At 29.8% G+C, this 19,891-nt stretch overlaps 1 long non-coding RNA gene across 1 annotated transcript; it reads left to right on the forward strand.

Annotated features, from left to right (window-relative positions):
* Nucleotides 1–3,912: 3,912 nt before the first annotated feature.
* LOC145270680 (uncharacterized) lies at nucleotides 3,913–17,921 on the forward strand. Its single transcript, XR_013865509.1, has 2 exons — nucleotides 3,913–4,124; nucleotides 16,724–17,921. It is a non-coding gene; the product is annotated as an uncharacterized LOC145270680 (long non-coding RNA).
* The last annotated feature ends 1,970 nt before the right edge of the window (nucleotides 17,922–19,891 follow it).

Genomic DNA, 19,891 nt, shown 5'->3' on the forward strand with positions numbered 1-19,891 from the left:
ACGACTTGAAGTATTAGTAAAAATATATTAAGGTTACAAAAGACGCGATAAATGCAAGCTCAGGACGAAAACATGTTTTCTTGAATTGCATAAATAACGAGAGTGAGAGATAAATGGAACATGAAATCATATGTTAAGAACAACAGAAATCTACAACTGACGAATCTCTCATGCCTCATGACATATCAGTGCGACCATGGCAATTATTTAAAATACTTTTTATCCGAAAACTAAAGGGATTTTCTAGTGAGAAAGTGATCAACGTGACCAAGCAAATCTTTTCTGAGCAAGGAGTCACAGAAAGGCTTATCAGCAACAATGAATTACATTTTAGCTATCAATGTTTCAAAGAATTTGCTAAAGAATGGAATTTTAAGCACATCACCTTTCTCTCAGATTTCTAAAATTGAACGCATGAAAAAACGGTGCATACAGATAGTAAAGACAGCTATAAAGAGTCATATTATGAAACCAGGACATAAATGTGAGTCTACTATATCTCTGATCTATCCCAACAATATGCAGAAGAAAGTAATTAAGGATCGCCTACTCCATAGACAGTTGTTGCAGAGAACGCAGCTCTACCAACACGCAAAATACCTAATGGACTTATATACAAGACAACTAGTACGAGTAAAATACTAGAGTACAATAAAATAAATTCCAGCATTTGTCAGACAAGCCTGCAATGAATCAGGATCATACATTGTTGAAACTACAACAGGATAGGTTTTTTAGTAGAAACCTTAAGTATTTAAAAGAAAGCTGTCAGCAATGCCGATAAGACACAAACATTTATCTATAAAACATCCGAACATCAAACTAAACTTTTACACATTAATTATCCATACAACCCGCTAAACCGCTCAACACACACACACACACACACACACACACACACACACACACACACACACACACACTCGCGAGCGCGCACACGCATCAACACCCAATCCGAATTAGTCAACAAAGTCAGTCCAGTAATAATACACCAACCGGGACAACTACTTGGTCAGGGCGTGTAATAAAACCTCCCCAAAATATGGTATATAGGAAAGTTATTTATGGTAAAATTATTAGTTAACATTCCAGCTAAAGAGATATAGTATGACATGTTAGTCTTCCTTTAATACGAGTTATTTGCTCTTGAATAAAACGGGTGCGCATGCTTTTTGGAAGCGTCTCTTGTTACCTGATTTAATATAATTGTTTGGCATGTTTTTGAGATGCATCCCTTGTTAGCTGCAAATGTACTTGTGTTTTCTCTTGTAATCTTAATAACCCAACCTTTAACATGGTGGTAGCGGTGGATTAAATAGAAAAAAAATTGTACATAAAAGATTGCGGCAGACATAAACAGAGAACAGTTAGGTTGCTCTTTAGTCTTGCAGTATTTTTGTTACTCATCGCTGCCATGCGTTTAATAAAAATGAAGGACGCCATACTCAGTAAGTAAAACCGTATGAAGTCAGTATCGTTTAAGAAAAACACAAACAAAACAAAAACAACTTGATACCCGGTGTATAATTTTGATTATTTAGAAATAATAAATACGGTTTTTCATATATATATTTTTATGCTCATTCGCTACGTAAATGTCTAAACATTCTTGTAAAAATAAACTTTATTCAATTTTATTCTTTAGGAAAAATAATTCATCAGTACGCCAAACACAATTTTATCAATCAAAATTAATTTCGTTTAAGAAAAAAAAAAAAGAAGCCAACTTCATATCCGGCGTATAATTTTGATTTTTTTTTTTTTAAATAACAAACGCGGTTTTTCATATATATTTATATATAGGTAAGTGTCCAAACATTCTTGTAAAAATAAACTTTATTCAATTTTTATTCCTTGAAAAAATAATTCATCAGTACGCCACACAGAGATTTATCAAGAAAATTAGTTTTGTTTTACAATCGAAAACATTGACTTCAACTCCGTTATTGGATTTTAAAAATAATAAATCGGTTTTTAATATATTTTTTATGTTTATTCGCGGGATAAATATATAAAAATAAGTTGCATTTTTTTCTGTAGAAAGTTGTTTTTATGACGGAATAAAATTTAGCGCGTGGCGTACTTATTGGCGAGCTGCCGTGCCAAAAAAGAATTACCGGTTGAATTGCACTTTTAAGAAACATTTAATCGTAATGAGTAGAAGGGATATTGCACAGAAAATGACACGTTTGTTCATATATTATTTGAATCAGTGGAAAAGTAGGTGTGTCAGAGATTTCGTGAAAAATATTGAATAATGCCACCCCGTCTTTCCAAGCTTATAACTCACCGAAAAATGTAATTCAAGCCCTATTTTTTTTTCAATTAAAAGAAGATAGGACGAAGGTTTCATTAAAAAAAAGCAAAAAAAAACAGCAACAACGTGTTTGTTTTTAAAAAAGGTTTTAAACTTCGGACTTTACAGATAAATTTCTAAAAAACAGTTCTTTTTGTTTGTTTTAAATTTGAATATATTATTTATTGACCATTTCTCTTCAATTTGTGATATATAAGTACATAAATTAATTATTTACTTTTTTATAGACATTTCAAAATGGGAGGCGTGAATTATTCGACCCCATGTCTTTCCAAGCTGTTAACTACTCGAAAAATGTAATTCAAGCCCTATTTTTTTTGTCAATTAAAGGAGCAAGGACCAAGGCTCCATTCAAAAACAAAAACAAAAACAAAAGAAAAAATAAACAACGTTGTTTAAGAAAAAGTTTTAAACTTCGAACTTTACAGGTAAATTTCTAAAAAACACTACTTTTTTTGTTTTAAATTTGAATATATTATATATTGACCTTTTCTCTTCAATTTGTGATATATAAAACTTTGGTGAGTAAATTAATTCTTTACTTTTTAATAGACACTTGACAATGGGGAGGATGCGTGAATTAAAAAAAAACATTTGTCTAAAATATTATATTCGGTTTATTGGAAAGAGCATAAAATTTCACATTGACCCTGGCAATATCGTAAAAATTGAATCAATAGAAAAATTTTGATAGATTTTTAAAGTTTAAAAATTTAAAAATATTGAGTTCTAAAATTCATTACTGTTATTTTTTAAATAAAAAAAATATTTCTATTACTTTTAAAACAACTTTAATAGTTTATTTTGGAAGTATAATCCATAAAGAAAATAAACAACCCACTTTTAAAAGAGAAATTACGAGTTTTTAATATTTTATTCGCAGTGTCGTGTTAGGGGTGTCAAAAATTCCTACAAAAATTCTGATACACCTAGTGGAAAAGTTGTCCTGAAAAAAACACGTATTTTCTCGGACAAGTTGTTGGAATATTGCAACGAGGAAACGTCGTTCATTACTTTTATATTTGGTTGTTGATTTGACGATTGGACGAGCGAGAAATCAATATTCGGCCGCTGTTAGATATTTTACCCTTAATTATTCTTCGATAATGTTGAATAAAGCGGAGAAGTTCATACGGCCTTTTTGAAACGAAAAATAAAAATAACAACAACATAAAAGTAGTTATTAACGTAATGCAATATTTAATATGCAACATTGTTGTATTCTGTTTTGAGTTAATCATTTTATTTGCAACATGTTGATTTGATGAATGAATTTAATGTTTTTATCAGAAATTGACCAGAAATACAAATTTAAGTTATTTTCATATGTTCAATAAAAAATCAATTTGGTTATTACGCATCCGTTGGTATTTACTTTTTACAACAATATAAGGATGTGACACAAGGTTGGAAGGTAGACCGGGTTAAGGCAGAGAAAAAAAACGATGAAAACTCTGGTCTTTTAAAATTGTCTGGGCCGCAATGTCGGCATTCTATGGTCGGGGTGTCTCAGGCAGTTGGCAATAGATTTACTTAACTCGAAACGGAAGGCAATGCCTGGGATGGTGGAGCCCCTAGAAGTGCACAGGAAAAAACCATGCTCGAGTTAACAAGGAACAAGGCATCTCAATAATGAAGCAGAAGTTGATAGAGAGACGAATTAGAAAATTTTGTTTTGAACCAGTTGAGCATGCGCCGACTATTCCAATATAAACTCGATGAGATTCAGTATTCACTTAATCATGCCATTCACAGCAAGCAAAACCGGCGAAGTCTCCACCACACAAGCAAATCGGAAAAGATAAAAGTAAGTATAATAGTATTTGAATTGGTTTAACATTTTGTAAATATGTTTTATTAACTTTTCAAAACTACCACATTTTATTTTATTATTGTGAAATTTGACGTTTTTAAAATAAAACGTAAAATAAAACAGCAACAAACTAAATTCTTGATTAACCTTTTAACGAGTATGAAATTATTTTTTTGATTTAATTTTAATAATCATATTTTATCAATTGTTGAATTATGTATTAATTGAATAAGTTTTCTGCCGTTTTAAAGAAATAAAACTTTCTCAGTACATAAAGGCCATTCCGCTTTGCATGTTTCAGTTGCTTTTTTTAATTGAATTATTATTTAGATCACATTCTGAACACAGGGTCCCGTCTTTCTCGTGTTCAATATTTTACTCTAAGCAAAATAGGATTAATGTTTGAATAGCAAATGCCGGTACTTAGGATTAACGTTTAATACTAAAATTAAAAATAATTTCAATATTTTAGAATAATTAAATGATGTTCAAAATCTGATAGAGGGTAAAAATAAACACATGAAAAAATTAACTTTTCTAACGTGTAATTTATCAAACAAGTTATTTCATTCGAATGTAAAAAAAAAAAAAAAGTCGGATGAAAATCTGATACAAGTAAAACTAATATTTATGCTACAATAATTATACAACGAATAAAAATAATTTCACCATTTGCAACGACTTTATAGACAACCCATTAAAAATGTTAACGTTTATATTTATTGCATTTTAATTTGTTTCAAACGAATTTAAAAATGACACATAATGAATTGATAAAATGAAACCTGGTCAAATGCAAAGATGGAAATATATATATATATATATATATATATATATATATATATATAATATATATATATATATATATATATTTACAAGCAAGAGAAATTTTTAAATGATGATATTTTCTTCCACAAAAGTGAAATTCTACTTTTTTTTAAATTTATTTTTGCAATTCCGTCTTAATACAACAAAAAACTTGGAGACAAACTACCAACACTTATTTTGAAGCGGAAGGTCAATTTGGCATAAAACTTTAACGTAAAATAATCACACATGTCCGAACCATTATTTAATCAAATATCGGTTTAAGGATATAAATCGGATTGTTTTTATTAAGAAAGGTAATTTGTGTGCTTCTGGTAAAGGCGATAAAAAGTCCCTTAAATCAATTTCTGACTGGTATTTCTTCTGAAGAAATAAAAAAAAAATCACTGTTCCATATAAAATCATTACAAACTTTCAAACTTTATCTGGTCTGAATGTGGTTGACCATCTTCCAAATAAGTTATGTATAATGCTTGTCTCTAACTTATTCACCCAAAAATTAATAAGTCTGTTGATATAAAATAACACAAGTATTTATCTAGTTGTATGATTTGTTCAGTAATTGAACCACTGACCAAATGTAATAAAACATCGCCATTTTTTATTTTCCATATATATATATATATATATATATATATATATATTCGTTGCTAAAACTTTTCCTTCCCAACTTTACATGATAACTGTTATCGCATTTAAAATTTTCGCAAATATTTTCCCAGATAATAATCAATGTAATTCTTTATGTTATAAGTTGTGGCCATTGTTGTACGCGTTAAAAATATGCTCGTGATTACGCATGCAAAAATATCCTATAAGGAATTACATTGATTAATATCCGGAAAACTATTTGTTTGTGGAAATTATAAATGCGATATTTGTTTTCAGCATACCCGAAAATCGTCTTTTAAAAGATGATTATTATGGTGGAAAGTAAGTAAAAATTTACCATTATTTCCTTTGCTATGGCATAACTTGTAACTATTGATTATAATCGTTGTTGTTCAATTCCAAAACACGCTATTGTCATTCAAAATTATTTAAGTCCATGGAACACACCACAAACTAATATATTGTCTTACCTTTTTTTTTTTTTTTTTTTTTTACAAAAAAAAAAAAACTTAAAATGCTTGTCTCTTCTATGTTCTCGTATAGCACAATTTTCATTTACAACTTTATATTATTTCAATTGAATTCGAAAAATGCAAATGGCGTCGTACTAAGAAAATGTACGATTTATTTTGCCTTTAATTTGTAACTTAAAATCCAATCTTTTTATAACTCTGTGATATGTAATATGATTATTTAATTTGCTTTAAAAATAATCAATTGAAATAAAAATGTTTTAGCTTAGTTCAAATCTAATTTATTTAATCCTTATAGTTTTTTTTACTATAAAATATGATGAGTTTATTACGGACTGTTTCACAAACTCAACACATATTAATATTATTACAGTCTCAATCTTAACCTTATTAAAAATGAACAATATTTCAAAAGAGAACAAGTGAAGCATGCATGGTCCCCCGTGAGTGCATAGTGAACGAGGCATAAAAAAGTTCAGAATTCCCCCCCCCTTATCACCAACATTTAGCCCCAAAAGACTAAATGGGACGATGTTTAGGCCGATTTAACCTCCGACCTTATTTAAGAAAATCTTTCTGAATGCAATGAAACTAATAGGTGAACTCGAAAAAATATACGGATTTTGGACTGGCCCCTTTATTTATTTAACGAGAGTAGATTGTCCTTATTCCATCAGCCATAACCTGGTAGATGTTCTACTTTAGCGTTATTCTTAGTGAATATCGCTTATACAAGAAATGTTACAAATGTAATGCCTCCTATTTTTTTTCATTTCACCCGAATGGATGGGAGGGGGGTTACAAATTGTCTGTTTAAAATAGAAAATGAAAATAACTTGCCTTACCACTAACGTTAAGTTGGAATGGCAATTACCATCCCAAAGCGAAATCATAGATTAAATACATTTTTACTTATATTTTTCAGGAATTAGGTTCCATAACAATTTAGCGTCTAGCGCCAATATTTTCGTTTGAGTAGTAAAGAAAGTAAGAAATAACAAAATTTGAAATGATTAAAAAAAAAAAAAAAGAAAAAAAAAAGCAAGATACTTAAAAACAGTTTCTCAACGTTGAATATATACAGGTCGGTATATCGTCTTTTTTACAATCGATCAACCGTTAACTCTTTACTACTTACTTTGATCTCAGTAAAAAAAAAAAAAATCGATTTTTTTCGAATATTTGGAAAAAGCGGGCTAAACTCTCTCTCCCCTTATTTTACATAATGACAAAATTAAATAAAAAAAATATGAACTTTTTTTTAAATATCTTACAGCCATTTACTACTGTTTATTTTATTTACATGTAACTTTTTCGTGGAAAATAATTATAAAAAAAATAACATTGCTGTAAAGATACAAATCTTTCGAAATTAACTGAATTTACTTATTATAATTAAGTTTATAATTAATAACTAACATTAGATTAGATTAGTTTCCTTTAATGTTTGAACATGTCGGTTTATTATTTTGCAAAAAAATTTACTTTTCGGTTAGTTTTACTTTTTAAAAAAAATGTAATATTAAAAAAAAAACATTTGTTTCGTTATGAAAATTTACAACATGAATAAATGTTACGAAAACTTTGTATATTGTATTGAGTTATGTACGACTAAAAATGAAGAACGATTATTGTACGACTAAATTGCCACTGCTGCTGATTAAAGCAACTTCAAGGCAATCAACAGAGTCCGTCAGCTTAAAATATCGTAAAACAATCTTGTAATAAACAAAACGAATTACCCAGAAGTTCCGAGGTTTTTTTTAATTATTTTTTCAAATATCTTGTTTAAGTCCATACCTTTAAAGAAAACTCCTGAGTCTTATTAAATATTCCCTCTTAAACGAGCGATACTAAGTTCGTCAGCGCAAAAAAAAATGTTATTAAAACAAACAATAAAACAACTTAGGCACAGTCCCGAATATTTTTGCAAATTCTGAAAAGTTGAGATTTTTTTTTTCAGCACAGTGGATAACTTTTTTTTTTTTTTTAATCTTTGTAAAATAAAAGTTTATTTCTTTATTGTTTAAATAGAAAGAAAACGAATTTAGGCAGTCACAAATTTCAGCTGAGAGTTTTTTGTTTGTTTGTTTTACATTTAATTTATCAAGTGACCCCTTTTTTAATTTGAATTTCGTAACACAATAGCAATGTTACATTAGAAAACTTAAAAAAAAAAAAAAGTAGAATAAATCCCTGAAGATTGGAGCAATGTTTCCAATTCCGTGTGCCTCATTTGGAAAACTAGTTTTCCCCACATTAAACATTATTGTATAACTGCTCTCATGGGGAAAAAAGTAAATAACTATTTTAAAAAATATATTCAGTTTTTTGGCGGGTGATTTTTTAATATAATACTAGCATGGGTGCCCGGCGTTGCCCGGGTGTTTTGAGGTGTTTTGAGCAAAACAAGAAAAAACAGCAAAAAATAAATTGGTAGTAAGAAGGCAAGCTCGAACCCGTACCGCGAAGGAGGAAAGGAACGTGAAAAAAAGTTATTCTTTGCTGGTACGACCACCTCTAAACTGGAAGTGACGATTTTTGTTAAATATTCCCTCTTACACGAGCAATATTTTAAGTTCGTCAGCGCAAAAAACAATGTTATTAAAACAAACAATAAAACGACTTATTTACAGTCGTGATTATTTTTGGCAAATTCTTAAAGATTGAGATTTTTTTTTTTCAACCCAGTGAATCACTTTTTTTAAAAATCATTTTAAAATAAACAAGTTTAATTCTTTATTATTGAAAAAGAAACAAAACGAATTTAGTCAGTCACAACTTTGAGCCGAGAGATTTTTAAAAATTTAATTTTGCAAATGACCTTCTTTTTAAATTTAATTTCGTAACACAATAGAAGTGTAACACTAGAAAGTATATTTTTTTTAAAGTAGAATAAATCCCTTAAGATTGAAGCAGCATTTTCAATCCCGTGTGCCTCTTTTTAGGAATTAGTTCTCCCCACATTTAAAACATTAGTGTCTAATAGGTACGAGCAATTAATGACTGCTTCGGTAGGGGCTTATGGCTTTTAAAGTCTGTTAATCATAATAATTTTTAATTTTTCGAGTAATGTATTATCGTATTTGAAAGATTATAGTTTAAAGTTAATTTCTCAAAGAAAAAAAATGTGAAATAATAAAATACATGGAATAATTTTATCTCGCATCTGAAAACCCCTAGATTTCACGTAAAAAATCATGACAAAATTGCGTTTACATTTTTCTGGCAAGAAAAATAGAAGTTTTCTGGAATTATTTTCAAGTTAAGTATTCAATTAAAATCTTAAGGCAATGAATTGATACAATAAATGTACTTAACTTTTGCAAAAAAAAGGTAATAATTATCCAAAAATGTACACTGGTAGGAACGAAACTTGTTCATCGTATCCAAAACACTCTGGCGGCAAAATTCAAATATGTATGGAAGGAAAAATAGGCATAATTTATGACTTTATTTAACATTATTTCGGCATACCGAGCGACTTTTTTTTTTTTTTTAGTCGAAGGCCCTCCTTCCTTCACTTAAAAATGCATAAGAGTTAAATTCATTAATTATACTATTGACAACTTATTCTTTGAAAAAAAAGGTTGCACCATTATTTATTAATATTATTACAGAATGGTTAAGAAAACAATTTATAATCATTGAAAAAATTACACACTAAAAAACTACAGACTTACGTTTAAATTTATCATAATGTTTACGTGAAATTTAAAGTTGGTGAACACAAACAGGCGGGTAGTTGAAGAGAGGAGGAGGGTGGGCAAAACAGACTGGTTTTCCTTTCAACTCTGCGCATCCGTACTTACCGACATGGAACGTTCGTATAATTTTTGGCATTTTTATTTAAATTATTTTTCTATGTTCTTGTTTTTTCAATTTAATTTTTCTACTTTATTTTCCAATATTATATGAACATTATCTTACGTTGATGATTATACGTTCTTGCGTGCAATGGAATTCTTAGACTCTTACATGTAAAGATTGCGGTAAAAATGTAAGCGTAAAAAAAGTAGAAATAATTTTCGCAATTATAATTTATTTAGCGAAAATATTAATTAAACAATGCTGAATTCAATGATAATGTTGGTAGTTCGAGAAATTAATGTTTCTTCGAGCTACATCGAATTAATTAATACGGACTTTAGGGTTTTTTTCATAATGTTCCTGTAAAAATTTATTTGTATTTTATTGTTACAAATTATGATGCTTTATTTAGATTTAAAAAAAAATAATAAATTCTTGCTTTTTTATTTACTACTGAAAACCGTGACTTTAGTAAAGGTATTTTTTGTTTAAACAAAATAATACATTTCCACTAAATTTTTAAAAAGATAATTAGTTCCTTATATTCCTCGATCATTATTTGATAACTACTGAAAATTCCATTAAAATTGGTTAATTTCCTGATTTTTGGTGAATTTTTCAGTAAAGGGAGGGGTCAAAATGTTCATACATTTTGAGCATCGGCATTCATTTTGCCCGTACCTTGTGTCTAACTGCTCTCGTGCGGAGGAAAGTAAATAACTATTTCAAATAATTAATTTCAGTTTTTTTTTCTTTTTTTTTAATAATATTGCATAAAATTCCGTTTCATGATAACGCAACTCGGATTAGTTTCTCAAAAAAAAAAAAAAAAAAAAAAAAACGTGCGTTACTTGTCCAACCTGCAAATGGTGTTTAGGCGCAAGTCTATAAATGGGCCACAAGTAATATTTGTTGCTATAAGAATCTGAAAAAAATCTTTATAATGTACGTACTTGTCACTGCATGAAAATGTCATATTCCAAACATTACGTAAATCGATCAAGTAGTTTTTCTTTTATTTAAGAAAATCAAATATTATCGGACGTATTATCGAAGTTTCGCCATTCCGCCATTTTGTTTGAGAGATAACGCCACTAACGACACCTAGCGGATATATAGCTCGACAAGGGCAGAACATACAGACCATCGAATATTTTATCAATCAAGTATTTTTTTATTTCTTTTTTTTTATTTTATATTTTATTTATTTATTTATTTTTTTTTAAGAAAATCAAATTTTTTTTTTTTAAAGGAAAAATAAATTTTACGATTTTTAGGGATAATAAATAAATAAATTGACTTCTTTTAATAAAGAGAATGTGCCTTTTAATAAAGAGAATGTGGAGGGCAGACCATCGACTATTTTTAGTTTTTTGTTTTTTTTTCGTAAATGTCGAAAACCCTTTTTGATTGATAAAATATTCGATGTTCTGCCCTTGTTGAACTATCTATCCGCTAGGTGTCGTTAGTGGCGTTATCTCTCAAACAAGATGGCGGAATGGCGAAACTTTGATAATACGTCCGATAATATTTGATTTTCTTTAATTAAAAAAAACTACTTGATCGATTTACGTAATTTTTGGAACATGACATTTTCATGCAGTGACAAGTACGTACATTATAAAGATTTTTTTTTCAGATTCTTATAGCAACAAATATTACTTGTGGCCCATTTATAGACTTGCACCGGTGTTTATTCCGAAATTCGTGGGGAAGTTGAAAATGAGAAAATTCTTCCGGAATTGCCACTCCACCCTCCCCATGTTAAGATCGGTTTACGGAATAAACATCCTTTGCAGCTTTGAGAAGCAGCGCGCATCCCTTCCACCAAAGCAGAGAAAATATTTTTTTTCTTAAATTTATGTTATCGATTAATGCGATTTTATTTTTTTAAATTAAACTGGAGTAAAAAAGTTCAAACCAAATCTTAGATAAACCGAACTGACTTTTTTAACTTCGAATTTTTTTTTTAACACAAACTATATTCTAAAACTTTGAAACGAAAATTTATAACAAAATTTGAAATCTCTCGCAACACAAATAACTGTATTTCTATTTTGTTTACTTTCTGGTTTAATAGAGAATTAAAAAAAAAAAACGAATAAAAGTAGCCCACAGAATTTGAAAAAATAATATTTAAAAAAAATGTGAATAATTTTACATGAATCTAAAATATATTTGAACAAAAATAATCTCTCGATTGAAATTTGTGAGTAAATTCATTTTATTTTTTAATTTTTACGATATTTTGCGCTGACAAATCCAATAGCAAGTTCGTGTTAAAGTTGTTTTAATAGCAAAACATCAGCAGGAGCAAAAAATCGTACATAAAACTTATGTACCATCAAAACTTGGTTCGACTAATTGTTCGATTCGGCTGCTGTTGATTCAAGCAACTTTACACGTTATTTCTATATTATATATTTCTATATGACAAACAGCAGGAGCAATCGGTCATACAATGATCAGAAATAATTTGATCGTACATATTTAGTAAAACCGTTTACATTATATTGTTTTATTTTTTATAATTCTTTTTTTTTTTTAGCCTTTATTTAAAACCTACGGAGGATGAAGCCTTGCTCGTCAGAATTTTTCTTTGCTTAACACAGTAAATACTTACTTTTAAATATGGAGGGGGGTAATGTTCTGACTTGGTTAAGAGACGTATTTTATTAAAGTACCATCCAGTCAAAGGGTTTGTAGTAATGTAAACGTACGGTTGTATTTTCTACCGAACTAAAACAAAAAAACGCACACAATTTATCTTTTAAAAATAAATTATCGTAAAATGCACACACATCACTATTTGCTGTGATATTAGCCCGAAAAAGGTGACTTTAACGTTATGTTCACATGCGAAACAGATACTTTCTTCTAAATATTAAAATGATTATGCAAAATTTAAAGGGCTTTCACACATAATCACCTAAAACCTTCGACCTTCTTCAGGTTTATCTTGTCGAATTCTTGAATGATTTTGTCGAATTCTGGAATTGGATAGAATTTCGAACAGAATATTTATTGATTTCACGGTGGCAGCACCCTCGTGCCTTTCCAGCCATGACTTGATATAGGTATAAGTAATTGGCAATTGTATTTTAATATTAATAATAATTAAACTAATAAATTAAAACAATATTAATAATAATTAATTAAGCTAATAAATTTAAAGAATAATAATTAATTAAACCTTCACCATTCAGTAGAATATCACTTTTATAATTGATTTATCCAAATAATCTAAGCACTTCACCATGGGTCATTGCGGACAGTTCTAGTACGAATTTTGGGAGCCTTAAACCTATTTTATTTCTAGTAAATATCACTATTTATTACTAACTAGCATGGGTGCCCGGCGCTGCCCGGGTGTTTGGAGATGTGTATTGAGCAAAAAAACAAGTGATAGTAGGAAGGCAAGCTCAAACCCGTACTGTGAAGGAAAAAATGTGACGTATTTGCTGTTAGGATCACCGCCAAACCGGAAGTGACGTATGTTTAAATTAAGGCTATACAATCGAAACAGAGGATGACTTTCGAAAATATCGGCGAAAAAAGCGACCCCTTCCTGTAGAAAAGTGCCCAGTTGAGGGTGAAGAAATCAATGGTTTTAGCCAATTGTTCGGTATTTATCGTCTGAAGGGTCGAGCTTCAAAACGATACTCATCTTATGAAAACCCGTCGCCGCCGTCGAAAGTTTTAGGCAAACATGCAAACATACATACATAGATTTATATATTGTTAGCTCAAATTTTCGACGCAAACCGATTAAAAAGCTTGCCCTATCTCTGAAAACCCTTTATGTAAAATTGCAAATGTTTAGACCAGAAATTCTCTGAGTAATTTGGTAGCGAACGAAGCGGTCAATTTTTTAAAAAAAATTTGTTCCCTATTATGACCCCTTAACATTTATCGTTTTGGGCTCAAATCAAGTTATTAAGTTAGATCCATGTCCAGGAACCTATATCTAAAATTTCAAGTGTTTATACCCAGAATTGGCGGAGGAGTTTGGTACAGTTTTCAAAGGTCAAATCGTTAAACTGTGCCCTCTTAACAACCACATTTCTAACCGAAAATCGATTACAAAGATTTTCCTAAATCTCAATACACTGTATATCAAATTTCGAGTCTGTAGACTGAAAATTGACAGTTATTATGTAGGGAAATGTACAGACAGACATACAAACACACACAGACACGTTCACTTTAATAGATATATAGATTATTAATATATATATATATATATATATATATATATATATATATATATATATATATATATATATATACAACTTCAAAAATATTTAATCCATATGATATCAGGACAGTATTCAGGAGTAATTCAACTCCCCGGAAACAGTTTGTTAGGGTCAAACCCCCTCGCTTACAGAAAAAATCATGACAGAAGAATTGTGGAGAGTAAGATGACTCGAAGAAGCAGCACATATGCTGAGAGACAATCACTTACTAAGTAGATTTAACATAGAATTTAACACGATATGGGAACCGTTAATTAGAAATGATAGATAATAGACACTCGGAACACCTCATGGTAAGAACTGCGATCGGAATGTCAAGAACGGGAGGAAAGAGGTGATGTAGTAAGAGTATTGAGCAACCACCAGCCTAAAAAAATGAAAATAGCAGCAAGTAGAAAAAGAATATAAACTATTAGAGGCAGAAGTCAGCCTAGCTCCGCAACTTTAATAGTTTAATTAAGAAGCAGAAATTTATTTACGAAGGAAAATCTGGAATCCTATCCAAAGGAAATGAAACGAAACTTCTTTCGTGTATTTATCATTTATTTATTTTTATTTTTGTATTAACTGCAATACTTGCGTTCAATTATTTCACATATCACTGTAAAAACATAAAACCTGAATATAAAAACAAAAACAAATGAAACTTTTTCGCTTCATTTCTATATTTAAAAAAAAACAAATTAAAAAACAGTACTAGTGCACTTATTGATCCGTGCTGAAATAATAACGTTATTGTTATCGCCATTCTAAACATGAGGTGGGGAGGATGTTTTGTACCTATTCTATACTTTAGCCTTACAATTTAATAAAAAACATATATAATAAAACTTTAAACTTGGAAATACGATTTAAAAAAAATAGCGCGGATCAGGAAGCGCATTAGCACAAAAAAAAAACAATATAACCGTATGGATTCGATAATAATAATTTTTTAAAAAGTATTCCTTTACTGGGTACGAACGTTTAACTGGTAGGTTATAAGGCGATCCTGCTTTCCACTATGCCATGAAAACTGAATTTCAGCAATCTCTTGTTTGTATTCTATCTGCATTAATATAATTACACGTAAAAACCAGAGACACAAATAATAAATTACTTAAAATGAATATAAAAAAGAATATGCAAATTAGATCTTTTGCAGATGAATGCAATTCCAAGACCCATATACAAACAAAGTTGTATTATCTTTAAAAATAAATAAAAAAAGGATTTTTTTTAGTATGAATATCATTACACAAAACTCAAATTTATAGGAGTATAGATATGTAACTAGGAAAAAGGTTTAAACTCCAAATTCATATTAGATCAGTCCATAAGGATTTGTGGCGTAATGGTTAGAGTATTTTGAACATCAATTGTAAAAGTGATCTTCTCCTTCAGGTTGAAGCTTTAATTCTCAGCTGTTCCGAAGTTCTTAGGTCCTCTGTCCAACCATGGCTGGCGGGGCGGGAGCATAATGCCCGCGTGAAGTAAATAAAGGGTGTCGTTCGAAATTCCGTCCAAATTCCCAACTTCGACAGAAACATTCCCGAGTTCGACAAGATACACATGAAAAAGGTCAGTTACATCGACGAAAACGTTGTGAAAATGATTCTCAAGATGAGAACAATAGTTTGATGAAAGCAAATAATACAAATAACCAATGTTCACGTCAATCAAATCAGAAACGAAATTTGTGTTAATCTCTATAAACAGATTATTCCATTGAATTTTTTTTTGTTATAATCGATAACATGTTTGTTTAAAAGTTCATACAATCATTGTTTTTTTAATATTATGTATTAGAATTAACTCACATTCATTCGTTTGTTTTAAACGTTATACTTATTAGTATTTATTAAATGAGTGAAAATGTGGAATTGTTTTAGTGTTTATTATATAATCCATTACTATTTATTACATAATCTATTAAAATTTATGGAATAACTCCTAAGGAAAGTTAGTTTTACAAAAGTCATTAATACCATTTTACTGTCATCCTTATATTTTACTACAATTGGAATTCTTAAAGCGCATTATATTGCTTATTGTTTTTCAGAAAATTTACATTTAATAAATATCTAATATCAACCTGGAAGTTTTGTTTGCAAATAATTATATCAAACTTATTATTATCTGATTCATATATATATATATATATAAATACTGCTTCCTTCATTTCATAAAACATGTGCAAAACATTAGCTTTTCCTACAACCTGTACAAAAACATCAAAATTTGTTCATCTACAACTTTTTTTTTTCAATTAATTTCCAATGATTTTGAAAGATTTTGTTAAAATAAATAATTTATAACAAATCAAATTGAAAACAGATTTCTTTTGGTTTCCTAACATTAATGAAATCACAACATAAAAAACGTCAAAGTCACGTTTCAGATTGGCTATATTTATTTTACTTTTAAAAATTGAACAATTACATTAAAATATATTCAGTAAAATACATTTGATTTCAACGAGAATTTCCGAAAACCTACAAAATTAATTGTAAATATTTACATTTTTACAAATTCATAAAATGATTGGAAACAGTTTTTAATCAATGTTTAAAAATGAGAAAACTGTACATTTTGTAATATTTTTATCGACAACACTTCTATTTATTCACAGGTCCATGGATGAACAACAAAGGCGTTTTAAAAAAATATACATGCAAAAAAAACGGTGTCTTTTTTAAGGGGAAAACTATTTTCTGAACAAATAATTTTACAAAAAATACAAATAAACCCTCGATAGAAATTTACGATTCAGAGGTGTATACCTCACGATTTTTAAAACATTCAGAAAAAAATACTTTGAAAATATGCAAAAGCCGAGAAACACTGGACTGAATCATTTTTCGTGTAAAATGTGTAATTTATCATTTTTAAAGCAATCCCATTTGATAATCCATAAGATGACACATACAATTGAGGAACGCTTTGTTTGTCAAGTTTGTAATTCTGAATTTGCAAGACAGGATACATTAACGGCACACATACGGACACACACGGGTGAAAAATTTTATTTTTGTGACGAGTGTCACATTGCATTTTCACATGAATCCAATTTACAAATGCACATACGGACACACACTGGTCAAAAACGTTTTACTTGTGGAGTGTGTCGCACTGCATTTTCAAGGAAATGCCATTTACAAGCCCACATACGGATACACAATGGCGAAAAACCTTTTGCTTGTGGAGTGTGTCGCACTGAATTTTCACAGAAATCAAATTTAAAAGCCCACATGCGGACACACACGGGTGAAAAGCCTTATTTTTGTGACGAATGTCACACTGCATTTTCACACAGCACTTCTTTACGAAACCACATACGGACACACACTGGCGAAAAACCTTTTACTTGTAAAGTGTGTCCCTCTGCATTTTCACAGCCATCAAGTTTACAAAACCACATGCGGACACACACGGGTGAAAAACCATTTGTTTGTAGAGTGTGTACCTCAGCCTTTTCAGTAAAATCAAGTTTAAAAAGGCACATGAATAGACACGTTGGTGATACACGTTTACAAATGATTTAAACACTCACATACAGATGGACATGGTTTTATGGCATGCTACAAATGTAGCAACCCTAGTTTAAGTCCAAATATCAATATACCAAACTTTCATGGACGATTTCAAAACTAACCTGGTTAAAAATATGCAGGAGATAGTATTTCGCACAAGAGGGCGGTTAGAATAAGCTGAAATATTTTAGTTGGAATCTCTAAAAAAACGGTAAATGTCTAGCATCTGAATGGATACCTTATCTCCAGCAATATATATATATATATATATATATATATATATATATATATATAAATTAATTTAAACAAGACATTAACTTTAATGAACAAACATTTACTTGTTAATTTGTTTCATTTTTATATTTATATAAATGCCTGAATACTCTTCTGTATAATCTTAAATATTTCCACGCGCGGACGAGCATTTTAAATAAATCTGTTTAACATTTATATAAACATGCTATCAAAATTTGAGTTTGGTTTTTTAGAATTATTGCACAATACCTAATAAATATTATTCTACACAACGACTTAAATGCCTTGTATAACAAATAGTCGTGTATTTTGTATATTTCAGTCATATTTTAAAATATTTAATATAGTTGATAATAAAATACAGAATTTACCCAATTATAATTCCAAATTTCTTAAAAATAAAAATGTACGAATCAATTTCCAATGATCACAAATGAATTGCACATTTCAATTTTCAATCATTTGTCAAATATAATTTCCTATGATTATTTCCAATGTTCAAAGTCGAAAATCTTTTAATGGAAATGTTTACATGGATCTTTTACGATATTTCTGTTATTTGTGCTTCATTGAGTTTGACAAAAATAATATTCAGTATTATTTACTTCAACAACTCTGAAAAAAAAAACTTCAAAACTGTTTTAGTTAGAATTGAAATAAAAGCGTTCGCGTCCCAATTCCTGATAAGTAATTATTATTACCTGCGAATTCTACCCAACACTTTGAAACTGAGACATGTCGGGGAATGCGAGTAGCATACGTGTTCAGATTTTCGAGAGAAGCCTTACATCCTCCAACTCTACCATTGTAATATTCTTCTTCCTTCAATTTCCTCACGTTGATGTAAAACATCTGGCCATCATAGGAAGACTCGTCAACTCATTTAAAATCACATCAAAATCGACCAGACACTCGTCTAGCTAAAAACACTATCAATAATTCCCCCCACTCTTTATCTGTGCATAAACCTAAACGTAGATTCCATGAACAAATCTTCTTTCTTAGAACCACACGCCTGTGGAATTGTCTTCCATTTTCTTGCTTTCCAGCTGACTACAATATCGTTGTCTTCAAGTCCAACGTAAACAAGTTCTTGATGAGCCGTTCCAGTTTCTAACAAATTTACCGAATTTCCATACGAACGATTACTTTATTGTCCAACCTACTACTGTACACTCTTAACCCTTATCAAGGCCCAGAAACCACTCGAGGATAAGTGGTTATGCTTATGTAAAAAAAGCGTCATAACCATGTTAATTACACTGATTTCATAAATGTTCATGACTCGAATTATCATCACATTATTCTACAATTGAGTTCCTGAAAACCTTGTGATCCTAGTAATCCAACCATCTTTAAGACCGAACATTGTGATCATATTCTTCAACATTCGTACAAAAGGAATACGCTAATAACAATGAAGATGCAGTAAAAAATATCTCAAAATCATCAAACACAAAAGATGCAGATGTAAATCCATCACCAAAGATGTAACACGGTACCATTGGCATCGTTGTTTATTCTGTAATAACCCCAGTCTGTCCCATTCGGAATATGATTTAACATTGATAAAAGTAAATACCACAAATAACATTTTATTGCAGCTGTTACACAATGAAAAAAACATTTCAGCTAACAACCACTCGTTAAAAATCGAGCTACATCAGCCGTTCTAATTTGTAGACTTCAATATAAGCGCCACTTCCTAAAAGATCAAGACTGTGTAAATATGTAATTAAACACAATTTAAATATTAAATGGACAAAGTTATGGGAGGCTGTTAACTATGCCATTGTTGTATTCGACTAAAAACTCACTCAGATAACATCCTCTGACGTCACTTTTTTATTATAAAAAATTATTAGGCAGTCGCTATCCTGGTTGCGACATACACACGTGTTTTTTTTTACTTCAAATTTACAGCTTATCATTAGTTTGATCGATTCATTTGTAACAGAACAAAAACCTGCAATTTTGAAAACCTACAAAATAGTCAAATAATTATCCCATAA

The sequence above is a fragment of the Euprymna scolopes genome, chromosome 46, assembly GCF_053919585.1.
Source record: "Euprymna scolopes isolate OS-2025 chromosome 46, ASM5391958v1, whole genome shotgun sequence".
Taxonomy (NCBI): Eukaryota; Metazoa; Mollusca; class Cephalopoda; order Sepiida; family Sepiolidae; genus Euprymna; species Euprymna scolopes.